The sequence below is a fragment of the Neophocaena asiaeorientalis genome, unplaced genomic scaffold (genome assembly GCF_003031525.2).
Source record: "Neophocaena asiaeorientalis asiaeorientalis breed wild unplaced genomic scaffold, Neophocaena_asiaeorientalis_V1.1 scaffold267, whole genome shotgun sequence".
NCBI classification, from domain to species: domain Eukaryota; kingdom Metazoa; phylum Chordata; class Mammalia; order Artiodactyla; family Phocoenidae; genus Neophocaena; species Neophocaena asiaeorientalis.
In genome coordinates, this window is record NW_020173204.1 from 397,778 (window position 1) to 411,606 (window position 13,829).

A 13,829-nucleotide genomic window follows, 5' to 3' on the forward strand; every position below is an offset into this window, starting at 1 on the left:
AGAGGAAGACGAATGCTTAGGTTACATTGCTTTGTCCTCAAGTAACTAAGTAGGATCACAGTTATCAGAATCAATATATCATCTCAGGGCTGAACAAGCAACAAGTTGTATCTGATTGTTGCTTTGAGTGGAACTTAATGAGCAAGCCAACAGAAGCGAGAGGAGAGACTAGAAGTCGAGCCTGGCCTCACAGTACTTGCACGGCCTTCGGGGTGGAAGAGGAATCAACCGCTACGTTGACTAAGGATGTAGCAGTGCCACCTAGTGGTAACTCAAAATTGTCACAAAAATCATCAGAAAAATTAGGATTGTCCTGTTAAGACAACACGTGTACTCTTTCAGATAACGTCAGAAGCTTTATTTTTAAACTCCATACCTTAACCAAGCAAAAAATCACCAAGATTTTTCAGTATTCAGAGATTAATACTTTTCCCATTATATATAATTATAATACCCTCCATCTATTCCCATCACCAAAAAAATCTCAGCTATGAACCACTGAAAATTTGACAATAAAGATTTGGGAAAAGCGGTGGTGAACTGATAGACTAAAAACCTCTTTTAATGATATCTATTAGATAATTCTAGTTTATAATCATGCCAATGCATATGCTATTTTAAGCTAAGCATTCTTTCAGTTCTCTTACAGCCAGAGATTATCTTTTTTTCCCCCAGTGAACCTACATGTGATGTTAGGAATCAATCACGTTGATTAGATTTAAAGTCTACATATCTGTCATCTCAATGAGTGTATTATGTACACAAAGCTAGGTCCCTAAATATCGCCAGCACAACTGTTGAAAAGCCCGTGGAAATTCATGCGTTGACTATCGCCCCTCCTTCTGGCTGCCCAATTCCAATCATGGTCTGTGCGCTGTTTTGCACTTCTCTTTTAAATTGTAAGTAACTGATAGATACGTAAACTCTGTCCTATCTGGCAAAGATTCAGTTGACTTCCTCCTCTTTCCCAGAAACACAATTTCTGCTTCCATTTGAAAGTCATTTCAATATTCCCTTACGCACCATATACATTTGTGAAGTTCTGAATTTTTTTGAACTGGTTATAACACCTGCCTGGTTCCCTTCTATACTAGTAAAATGCTTGTAACTGGGGAAATGGCATATGATTGAACAACACACTGCTCAAAATTTAATTGTGTTTTCATGAACTAGAGGGGGAAATCCATTTGTACAGCAAAAGCAATGATACTAAAACACTCTGGCAATCAGAGAGTTCGAGAATACCCGCAAATTAATCCCTAAGGATCTTGCCTCAAGTTTCAACATAAAAATGAAGCATTATGCAATGCAAAGGTTTGAAAAGCTAAATATAACCGTCTTTAAAAGTATTAATTTATCAACCATAAATTAAAAAATTTTAACATTCATTTAACAGAACAATTTATGTAAGTGGTAAGTATTAGATGTTCACCGACCTGCTTAATAGACATTCAAGATTGACTTGCTTATTTACTTAATTACTTTGTCCACACTCTCCTTTTGAGAAAAAAATTTTTCAATATTAACATCTCCAGAAGAGAATTTGGATCCATTGCTTTCTTATTCCTCTTTCATCTCTAAAAAACCTAAAACTATAATGTAGTTGTGGAATCAGAGTGGCATAGGGACAAGGGAGTGTGGAAAAATAACATGCAAAAAAATTAAAAAAAGGACATACTCTTTATTAAACTGTTGTGCTCCTTAGAAAAATTTTTTTAGGCCATAAAATCAACCAGTTTATAAGTTTTCCCTCTGGAAAAGCACAATGTAACATATTATTTTCATATTTCATAAAATATATTCAGAGATTTTTCTTTTCTCTCTTTTTTTTTTCCTTTTGGCAAGATGGCTAGGATTAAAAATACAGTAACACAGAAGAAATCCTCTAAGGTTTAATTTTACGACTGCTCTCAAAAAGCATAGCCAAAGGAAATTTGGCCATGCACTGAACAAGATTTTATAAATGCTAGATTTTAACTTATTATTGTAGATGATCTTAAGAATTTTAAAAAACATGTGAAAAATGATTAAGTGCTCTTCGACCTGGTGTCACCAAAAGATTAAAATTGTGGATTAAAGATAAATTGTTGGCAGTCATCCCCAGAACAACAAGCTTTGTTTTAGGGGCCCAAAGTCTTCTGAGATATTTTTGGCAAATTGCATCATGTGGGACTCCCACTCATAGCAACAACATCTTGTCTTGTTTTCACAGCAAAATGATCTAAGGCATATTTTCCATAACCAGAAGTCTCAACCTTGCTTTATTTTATCTCAGCTTTGTCTGTTGCAGTGTGTCAGTCTCATATGTACACTTCTTCAGTGCTCTTTATAAAGCTTTGATACATTTTATTTAGATACATAGTTATGTATATGCAACACACACACACAGGAACGGAATGCCCACATTAAGGAAATTCTAGATTTAGAGAGTTAGAATATCTCAGATAACATTTGCCTGTATCTTATACCAAAAAAGATTTCCATTTGGGATACAATAAGCCTAAAACATATTATTTAAGAGGATTATGGTAAAATTAAGGGTATAAGCTCATGGCAAAATTAAGGGTATAAGCTAAGCTGTCCAAGCAAACAAGAATTATTTTGCCTAGTTTCTATTAACTCCCAATACTCACTGCAAATATATGTTCAAAAATCATCTTCCATTTAAAATAAAAAATGTATTCACCTAATTTTCTTTCAGTCTGATGGGCCAATTGTACACTATTGGGATATTTTAGTATTAACTGGAGGCAGTCATTTGCCAAGATGAAACAGTAATTATTGAGAGAAAATTTACATATGGTAAAGTGCAGCTTTGGCCAGACACAGTGGTGGTGGATTCAGAGCACAAAACCTGAGGTCATCTATCTTTGATGTTTCCTACAGCTGGAGATGAGTGGCACATTTTCAAGGTTATGATAGATAAACAGAAATAAAGACAAATCAATGGATAGATAGATTGATGGCTTTAGAAACACCAAGAATCATAATGCACCCTGTGTCGCATATTTAGACACATTTAAGTAATTCTTAGTGGTGTGCTAATGAATGTTTAACAACCAGTGCTCTGAATAAACAATGTGTACATATATGTACACAAGTTTATTACAGATTTTGCTGAGATAAAGGTTGTGTTGCATGTTTACATATAATAATGCAATATTTTATTTTATATTCCATATAGCTAATTGATTTTCACAGAATTCTTTCTGAATTTTTGCCAAACTCTTCTATTTGTAGCTGAATGACAGTTGCAATAGATAAATGAACATAGTGCCTTGATGCTGATTGATATTTTCCTTTATGTTAATGAGTGAACAGGGAAACAATGAAGGCTTCTTACTTAGTTGTTGACCTTACCAACGTCTTTGTATAATAGGTTTTGAATATTAGAAGCAGTGTCCCTCAAATTTTTTTGCTATTTATACTGTAATAACTATAGGCATATCACTCTTTACAGTTGAATTGCGTTATTAATATTTTCTCCATCATTTCCTTAAGTTTATACCAGGGATTGGCAAATAACTTGTTTGGTCAAATACAGCTTGTTTTCGTAAATAAGTTCTTTGGGGACACAGGACACCTATTTATTTATGTCTTGTCTGTCTGCTTTCAAGCTACAACAGCAGAACTGAGGAGTTGAGATGGAGGCTGTATGGTTTGCAAAGCCTAAAATATTGATGTTTACTCTCTGATTCTTTCCAGGAACAGTTTTCTGACTCTGGAAATAAACCAGCACTTACCAACAGAACTTTCTGTGATTGATAATGAAAATGTTCTTCACCCATGCTGTTTAATACAGAAGCCACTTAACCACACTCACTGTTGAGCACTTGAAATGTGTCTACTGCAACTGAGGAGCTAAACTTTTCATTCTTTTTAATTTATTAAAAAAACCCACATGCTGCTAGTACTTACTTTATTAGACAGTTTAGGTCTAGACAGTCAACAAAACCATGAATCACGGCCTGATTTGCAGCATTTGCTGATTTGGGGATTGTAAATACACTGATTTTGGCTAGTTTCAAGCATCCAGTATCACATCATGGAATGACGAGTTGGGAAGAAATATACAATATTATATAGTATTTCTACCATGCAGACTTAGACATAAATAGACATAATAGATATAAATAACATCAATAACATAGATACAGATAAAATACTAAAAATAATTAGAAAGTGATGAGCATTGAGTATTTGTTTTTAATAACATTTTAAAATTATAAGTTTATATCACTTAATTTTACTAAGAGCTCTGTACAGCAATGGGTTGCTAAAACCCTGAAAACTATGACAGCTGTCTCTCTCAAGCCAGTGCGATCTGGTTTCAGCCAGCGTCTTTATACACAGTAAGTCTCTAAGTATTTAGTTCTCTACATGTTTACTGCATATCAGTTTGATCGTTTTTTTTGTCATGCTTATTTCTGTTCTCTTACCATTTTTACATTAAAAATAGTGTGAGAAAGCTTTTCACTTAGGTGAATCTAAAGCCCTTTTAGCTAAATTTTCCTAAAATTTAAGTTCAAGAATTTCTACCTGGTTGCTTTTTTTTTAGGATATCCACAAAAAATGCACCTGTCACATTAAATGGCCTGGAACACCTTTTCAAAGCCACTGCTCTCACAGAACATGTCTATCCTTGAAGACTGATTGACTAGAATCAATTGGTTCCCCTAATCTCTCTTCTAGCTAAGAACTAATGATTGCCCTGAAACTGTCAGCCTGAGTGTCTGACTTTTTTGGCTGTGAGATGAGAGCATCAGATTAAATATTTTTTGAATAAAAGAATGAAAATCTCAGTAAAAAGATGTTTTCCTTAGAAATTAGGTTATACTATTTCTTTGGGTTCTGGATCTAACTATATCTGTGATTGTTTAAACCTCCCTTTCAAAACTTGTGAACCAAATCATGGTAAAGGGAGGAGAGTACTTAATTGGGAGTCTGGGATCATGATATCAATTCTGCTGCTAATATAGCTGTAGGATCTTGACAAATTCTAGAACTTTCCAGGCCTCAAGACCTTCATCTTTCAATTGTGAATTCATAATCAGACAATTTCTAATGTGTCATTTGGTTTTCTGATTCTTAACTGGAGAGTTGAAACAATTATGAAGCAATTAGTTGTAAAAGACTTTGATGGAACAAGCTAGACATTGGGTCTTTGACAACCTTTTCTCTTCATGTTTATTGTTGACACTGTACCGAGCAAATATCTGTCATAAATGAAAATGACAGTCTTTTTTCCCAGAAATGTTTCTTTCGATCTCCCCTCCATCATTCTTATTTTCATCATCTTAATTCAGGCCATCAGCATCTTCTCCCTACTCGATCATGCTTTTCATTTCTCTGCACCCTTATGTACCCCCAACATTTGTAAGGTATCTTTTCTCAAGAAAAAGCTCTGGTTTTAGAGGTTAAGGTCTGTCTAAGGTCTAACCTAATCAGGGAGTCCAATGTCTTCTTAAATCTGGTTTTATTATTTTTTCAGTTTAATCTTTTGCCAATTTCTTTCCCTCCTCTTATCTTTAGATATTCACCTTCACCTCCTCCAGAGAATACAAACAAGTCAAAATTAGTTAAATCAATCACGCATTTCCCCCATTTTGTGCTTTTGGCCATGTGTTCCTGATGCATAGTATGTCCAGTCCTTTTTTCCAACAGGTGAAATCTATTTGTTTCTTAAGTTCCTGTCCAAATATCAGCCTTCTTGAGAGTTACTCTGAAAACAAAGAAAATTTTCTCCTTCCCTCATCTGAAATTATCTCACAGAACTTTTATATAACCCTACTTTAGGACTTAACACACCAAATATATTTAGGTGTTGTCCTCTATACTTTCTCTGGTAGATTATGTGCTTAATTTTTTATTTATCCAACCATTCATCCAACATTTATTGAAGATCTGCTATTCATCAAGCACTTCATTAGAATGCAGAGAACAGACCTGTAAGAACTGATTCTAGCTTTTGACAAGTTTGTCTATGTGGAGAGGTAACTTTTAAGTCAATTTTAATTTGCAAAACAGAATGCTAAGTGCCGCGATAGGGAACAGTCTGCACAGAATACTTTGTAAGAAAAAAGTGTATAAAAAAAAAGTGTATGGCATAGGAGGTTCAGAATTACGTCCAGGGAGTTTCCCTGGTTGGCCGGTTGGGGCAAACCATAATTTACTAACTATTCAGGGGCTTCCCTGGTGGCAAAGTGGTTAAGAATCCTCCTGCCGATTCAGGGGACACGGGCTCGAGCCCTGGTCCGGGAAGATCCCATATGCCGCCAAACAACTAAGCCCGTGCGCCACAACTACGGAGCCTGCGCTCTAGAGCCCAAGAGCCACAACTACTGAAGCCCAGCGCGCCTAGAGCCCGTGCTCCGCAACAAGAGAAGCCACCACAATGAGAAACCCACGCACCGCAACGAAGAGTAGCGCCTGCTCACCGCAACTAAAGAAAGCCTGCGCGCAGCAACGAAGACCCAAGGCAGCCAAAAATGAAGAAATAAATAAATTAATTAATTTTTTAAAAGATCTGAAAAATGCTATTAAAAAAACAAAAAATTATTAACTATTCAGAGTCTGACATATAATTAAAGCTCAGTAAATGTTATTAAACACATATTCCGAGTATATGAAGGTTTATTTTCTCCTGGGTGTTTAATAAAGGTCATTGGTAGTGAAGATATTTCAGAGATACGAAGAAGGAAATATGAATGACAGTGCCGTTTCCATTCAACCAGATTCCACAAGGAAAATGTCAGTTTGCACACTTTGAGGGCAGGTGTATTAACTACATTCAAATCCACCAATAGAGACAAATCGCATTCATAGGAGTTTTGCAGAGAGCTTCTTGAGCCCAATCAGACTATAACGAAGTGCAGAAGAGACCCCATTCTGTACTCACCTTCCAGGTGAGGATCAAGGCTAGTGTAGCCTAGACTCTGAAGGAGGCTCAACTCCCTCCCTCAGGCTCCTCAAGAAGATGGGGTGATTTATTTATTGTATACTTGACTCATTTTCCTAGAAAGTGCAAACCCGGTGTGCGGAATCTGTTAGGTGGTGAGAACGCTGGCGGTTCACTGTTCTTTCCTCCACTTTCAGCCTCCCTGTAAACTCTGCTGAAGCCTAACCCAGGGCCTGGGAACCACAACTTCAGAGCCGACTCCCGGTTGCCAGGTAACCACCTGGGCGTGCACAGTCTCCGGGGGTCAGGGGCCGCCCCCGCCTCTCCCCAGGCGCTCCAATCAGCGGCCAGTGTGGCTGTCACGTGGGGCTCGGAGCGGGACCCGGAGCGCCGCGCGCGCGGCCAGGCTTGCGGAGCCCGCCTCCGCGCCCTTCAGACCCCGCGGCCCGGCCGCGTAGCCTCGGAGCTCGCGGCGCAGGAGGAGAGGGCGGTGCGGGTCGGGTCCGGCCGCCGCGCCCGCTTCAGCACCTTCCGCTGTCCGCCGCTGCTGTCGCCTCGTCCTGCAGGTAGGGGCCGGCGGGCCGCAGGGCGAGGGACGCGGGCGGACGCGGGCTGGAGGAGGGCGATCTTCGAGCGATGGGGCGTCGCGGGGCTGGTGGGGGTCCGCCCGCCCCCGCGACGGTCGCGGACCCGCGTGCGCGCGTCCTGTGGGGCTTGGCAGGCGATGAGGCCCCGAGCGCCCGCGCCACTCACCGGCCGACGACGGGACGCAGCAGAAGCAGCAGCAGCCCTTGCGCCTCTGAACTGCCCCTGGAGTGTCACCTGCGTCCCTGACCGGGGACACTGCCCTTATGTTTTAAGATTATTCAGCCTCAGTGCGTCTAGAGTCTAGATTGTCGCTCTCGTTACTGTGCCCGTGGGCGCTTCTGTAAGGACCCCCGCCCCCCTGAAGGTGGCCTTCGTACTCAGGCTGCGGCAAGAAACCCTGGGGTCAAAGGGAAGCGCGTTCCAGAAAAGACAGACAGTATTGAATCTCAGAGGCGCACTGTGTGCTAAGCGAATCTTAAAAATATAATCTTTCCTATTTTTCAGAAGCTAACAAACCCAGACTTACTCTTTTGCATGCAGATATTAAAAGGAGCAAGCATTGGAGCTTTTTTTTTTTTTTTTACTATATTAAGTAAAAGCAGTTGATTTGAATGAAGTTTAGTGATGCCTTGGATCATGTATCAGAAGTAAAGCACACTTGTTTTGTAACTTCCATGTCCATTTGTATATGTATTTGTTGACTTTTTTAAATTTAAAAGTCTCCAACAATGGTTTAAAGAGAGAGATTACATTTCTTTCATTGTCTGAGTATTTCAGAAATAGATACCCTTCGGAGAAACTCATTTCCCTACCAATTTTTATAACCGAAATTACGAGTCTTCCTTGAACATTTAAAATCACCTCAAGTGAGAAAAAGCTTTCCCTTTAGGGTTTGTTTCTCTAACAGTAAATTCTTTGGGGAATTTCAAAGATTCTCTCCAGGTTTTCATATCTAATTTCTTGCTCACAAATCTCCTAGGCTCATTAACAGTGAGAGGATAGTCTTGGTGTGATTATCATAGAACACAGCATGGTCTTGGGTGTTATGTTGTCTCCCTCTTATTGGCATTAGTGGAGCTGATTCTGGGCTTGTGGTGTGGACAGCCCCTGCAGAAAAGCATTCTCTTACATCCTGTTGAGATTCTGCCTCACTGGCCTAAGTGTGCAAGAATGTGAGCGTGGTCACATCTTACCTGTGTGAAGACAGAGATCTGAGAAATCAGTCTGACAGTCTTTCCTGTTCTGTGATCTAAAATTAAATACAGTAATTAGATGCCTTTGAAAAGTTGTCAGTTAATTCACCAGAGTTTGGGGAACCGTGCTTTAGGTGATAGTTTAGAGATTAATGTTACAAATGCTAGGTTTAGGTCATTGCATTGAGAGTTCCTGGGAAGTTTGCTCAACTGGAATAAACCAACGGCTTGGTTGAAAGGGCCCACATGGAAAGAAAACTCATATACTTCTTAAGTGAGCTCCACAAACTTACTCTATATTAAAATGGCTAGTTGAATTTTACTACTTATATTGAGCTGATTTTCCCTGTGTTTATAGTAATAGGAATACTTAAAGAACTGTGGGTATCTCTGAAAAAAAATTAGATATATTTACTTAAAAGTTTGAAATTCTTCATTCTTTTTATCTTTAATGATTAAATATTGCTGTACTAAAAACTTTTGTTACTACTCACACAATAATCCTATATAGTCGAAAGCTGCAAATCAATTTAGCTTAGAAAATAATGTTTTTAAATTCCTCTGCTCCCAGTAGATGGACTTCTAGGGCTAGAGTGTTTTTTGTTGTTGTGTTCTGTGGACTCTACCTTGCAGCCCTTAGCCTGAGCATGGGTGAGCTACAGCAGCTTTTATATTGCTCAGAGAAGAGTAAGAACAGTTTTATGTTTGTTTGTTTGTTTCTTTTGCCCCAGAAGATACTGGAAGTCCAACATGAATGATTAGATGTCCCTGTCAATAAAATATGTGCAAATTCTCCATACTACCTAATTTTACTTGCCTAAACTCTGTAATGAAGACTAAAGTGAAATTCAAACAATTTGAAAGGATTTACATGTCCTTCCTGTATTCCAGGATTTATTCAAAATCAGATCTAATATGCAAGAAAGGTAATGGTTTACCAGATTACCGAATAACGTGTTTACCCAGCCATTCATGGTAATGATGTGTATACAAACATTACTACTACTTTCTGCAATTGCTGAATTATCTCATCTTGTATTTTGTATCTATTCCATGTAGCAGATTGAAATATTAAAGTGAAATTATGTATGTAGCTTCCAGTGTGTCTTCAGGAACAGAGATCTTATTGAGAATATTTTAATCCATAGAAATCATATTAGGAGTTTGGGAGGGATTTCTTACTGACACCTCCTTTTCTTTCATGTGAGAAACATATATTAGACCAAGAGTGGCTGGCATTTTTCAACATCCAAGACCATGCTGTGTTCTATGATAATCACGTGGAGATGATTCTCTCACTGTTGATGAGACTATTCCTTGGAGATTTATAAGCAAGAAATTAGATGTGGATACCTGGAGAGAATCTTAGAAATTCCCCAAAGAATTTACTCTGTAGAGAAGTAACAGATCCTAAAGAGATCTGTAGAGAAACAGATCCTAAAGGAAAAGCTTTCTCTTGCTTGAGGTTACTGTTACTGTTCAAGAAGGACTTGTAATTTCGGTTATAAAAATTGGTAGAGAAATACACTAAAATGATCAACTTTGACCTTTGCCTTTGTGTATTGGAAGGGAAAAAATCCCATCATGACTGACTAGAAGAATTTCAAAACTTCTCATGGTAAAACATGGGCTGTCACATGAGGAGACCAGTTTCAGGTTGTTTTTACTTGATCTCAATGACTAGACAAATATAACTTGAAATAGGCTAGACTTTGTTAAAAAAGCAACCTGGAATTGGAGCCACAGATGGCACATGCATCTATATATCACATTATCAGCTACTTGAGTGAGATAATTTTTTTTAATAATGATAAAGGCTTACTTTTTATTACTTTACAGGTACTTACAACATTGATTTAGTAGCCTAATTATCTCCTAAAATTCTGGAAGTCTGTATTCTAGTTTAGGAAATACATGTGTCACAGAAACAGGCAAATCTTGCACAGTAAGATCATAGGAGATAATTCAGCAATGTTATTTGCTATTAAAGGGATAATTGATAACTGTCATGTTCAGGAAAGCTCTTATCAAAAGATGCAAGAAATAATTTTCCATGCTTCGGTGAGGATGTTACAACATTTAAAATTTGGTTTATAAATTTGAATGCTCAGATGTGGAGAACTCATAGTGGAGGTTGTTAAGTAATTTAGCTTATGTTCAGATTTGTTGTTCTCTTCCAGTTGTTGACACTTTAAGTTATGAGCATGTACCAGTATCTCAGGTGAGCTCATTTGCAATTATGTATAATAAGCTCAATTTCATATCTCATACACAAAAAAACTTTCCAATTGGAAAACAGAAAGTAGTTCTCACTACACAGAGCAGTCGTGTATGATGTGCTGTTGGAAAAACTTCATTTTTCAATACAATACAGCGCCACACGGAGCCCTGAAAATTGAATAGTTGGTTAATAAGAAGTAGGTACAACTTAATTTTGGCCCATTAAGATAAAACTTTTTGAATGAGTCTTAATGAAAAGAGTTATGCAAATTTTACTTTTAAGATAAACATGGTAGCAGGTTTAAAGGAGTCATTTCAGAATTTAAGCTAGAAGGATTCTTAGAGACCAGTCAATCTAACACCATTAACACTAAACACACAAAAATTAAGTTGCTCAAAATTGGGAAAATTTCAATGGGAAAGCTGGTCTGGAACCTCAGGTCTAACACTCAGCATTGCGCCGCTCCCTAAAGAGGTGTAAAAATATATCACCTTTCTCTTTTATTATATTTCTTCAAGTGACTAATTCAAAAGTTTGAGTAGTTAAGATTTAGATCACTTTTGTATTTTTCAAGTGATTATTGTACATAATGAACAAATTGCATGTGTTTGGTCTCATCATATAGAAAGTTTGCTTAAAATATTAATTAAAAAGTGTTTTCCCACAACTTATAAATTTTTTTGATTTGCTCATTAATACGATTTAAGTTTTTCTGCAAAGTCTTCTGTGATTTAAGGGGGATCCAGTTATCTTATAAATTCTTTATCCTAATGCACCTCAGTGGTACTTAAGTGTACATAGCCATCACATCTACAATTGAATGTTAGAAATAAGAAGCTTTTGGAAGTTACATCTGAAGCCTGGATTATGGTTAAAATTGGGTAAAATTTTGAAGTTGCACGCATTTATTTTCTAGACTTTCTGACCCTTTGGTACTAGACGCCATCTAGAATGGTGTTATTCGACATGTATCTTAGACCAGCATCCCCTGGGAGCATGTCAGAAGTGCATACTTCCAGGCCACAGCCCTGCCAAATCAGAATATCTGAGGGAGCACCCGGAATCAGTGTTTTCAGGAGCCTCGAGCGATTCTAACGCAAGGTCACGCTTTAGAAGTACTGATAGAAGGTACGTTGTGCCACTGGACCCAGTCTTCTCTTGAACTGGTAGTGTTCGTATACAACTCCACCTTTGAAACTTTACTTAAACTACTAAATAAATGAACTCATTCCTGAAAATATTGAATACAATTGTGGATACATTTCATAAACATTTAAATTTCAATAGTAGCTTTTTGGACACGATATCTCACTTGCATTATTAATTACGCTAGTTCATCTTTGTGGGAATCTTATGGTGGCTAAGGGAATAATTTTTGACAGGTGGCCCATTGACTAGATTAGTAACCTGTCTCATATATGCACTGGTCCTGCCTTAGCTGATACAACTCTTCACTTATCAAACTTTAGGATTTATTTCCAGCCTCCTATCAATGTATGGATGCATATATAAAAGAAATTTTGGATGTAGTGACTTCGTGTGAGCTATTCCTTAAAGCTTTCAAGCTTTAAATCCATTTGATTTCCTTTGTTGGTTTTTCTCAGCACTTGACAAAAATAAATTTTAACACCCTTGGCCCAGAACATGAAAATGCCAGTCTAACTGACTGTTTCTGCCAAATGAGAATGCTGATTTTCAGACACAGATAAGCATAAAGACCCACCCTACTTTAAAAACTCATATACAAAATCCAACTTACAGAACAGATGAATTAGAAGGGGGACAGGCATCTCAGGTTTACAGAACAATTCATGCCATAGCTTCTCAAGTCCTCCTTCCTGAGGAATGATCCTATTTATAAAAATAAAGCTACTTATTTTTGCCATACCCTATTATAAAAATAATCCTACATCTTTATTATGACAATGTTTACACGTTTACTTTCATAATGTCTCTTTCAGTGGAATATTTACCTCTTCTTAGTTTATGGGTGAAAAATACGTGATCTCACTCTTCTATTTCTCTTTGGCTGAGTCTCTCAGAATGGTTAATTGAAGGTATATGAATGACCCTATTGTTCAAGAAAAGTGTATTACATGTTTGATCAAATTAAAAATCTTTTCCACGTTGCAGGTCAAGAGATTCTGTAATCCTTAAAGCGCCTTGAAAATCTAATTTCATAATTCAAATCCATATAATTTTCACTTTGGTGGTTAAAATGTAGGAAGTATAAAAATAAATATCTAGATGAATGATAGATTAAGAATATAGATGGATGATGAAATAACTGCATTCACTTTGCCACATCTTTGAATTAGTGTTTTGGTCTTCTCCGTCTTACCTATAGTCCTTTGTTTTGCTGATCAAATTGGAATTCATACTGGTATAAGTGGTCATTCTGTGAGTCCAAACTAGAACAACCATAATGACCTTATTCTTTTCTATTCGCTATCTAATCCAGGATTTTAACGTAGGTTAATACTGTACTTTGTGACCTATTTTATCATCTAAGCTTTTAAGAACATCAGGATTTGACATATGTTGGGGATGCTGAGATATAATGTCCTGCCAAGCACACGAAAGGTAAATTTAGGAATGATTGAAATTTAAGAGATTAATCTGGTCAGTAGAAGTTACCAGAGGCAGTTTATCTGATAAACATCTTTGCTATTGCTGAACTGAGTAAGTAGTTCTCAAGCTTTACTGTGCTATATAAATCATCTGGAAATGATGTTAAAAAGCAAGTTTCCAGACTCCACCCCAAGATCCACTGGCCCTAGACTGTGATCCAGGAATCTTCATTTTTAGCAAGTTTCTCAGTTAATTCTGATGCAAGAGACCCGAGAACCACACTTTGAGATGCACCGATTTAGAGATTTTTTTTTTTTTTTTTTTTTTGGATACGCGGGCCTCTCACTGTTGTGGCCTC

General features: G+C 37.5%; 1 protein-coding gene across 10 annotated transcripts in view; it reads left to right on the forward strand.

Moving 5' to 3' along the window:
- The first annotated feature begins 7,324 nt into the window (after window positions 1-7,324).
- WDR17 (WD repeat domain 17) overlaps window positions 7,325-13,829 on the forward strand; it is an 81,920-nt gene continuing 75,415 nt past the window's right edge. For 5 of the 10 annotated variants that reach the window (XR_003003279.1, XR_003003281.1, XR_003003280.1 and 2 more), the window contains exon 1: window positions 7,329-7,464. The gene's annotated coding sequence lies outside the window, so the exon portion shown is untranslated. Of the gene's footprint in view, window positions 7,465-11,816; window positions 12,029-13,829 lie in introns of all 10 variants that reach the window. The other 5 variants (XM_024744946.1, XM_024744944.1, XM_024744943.1 and 2 more) reach the window with 3 other exon arrangements.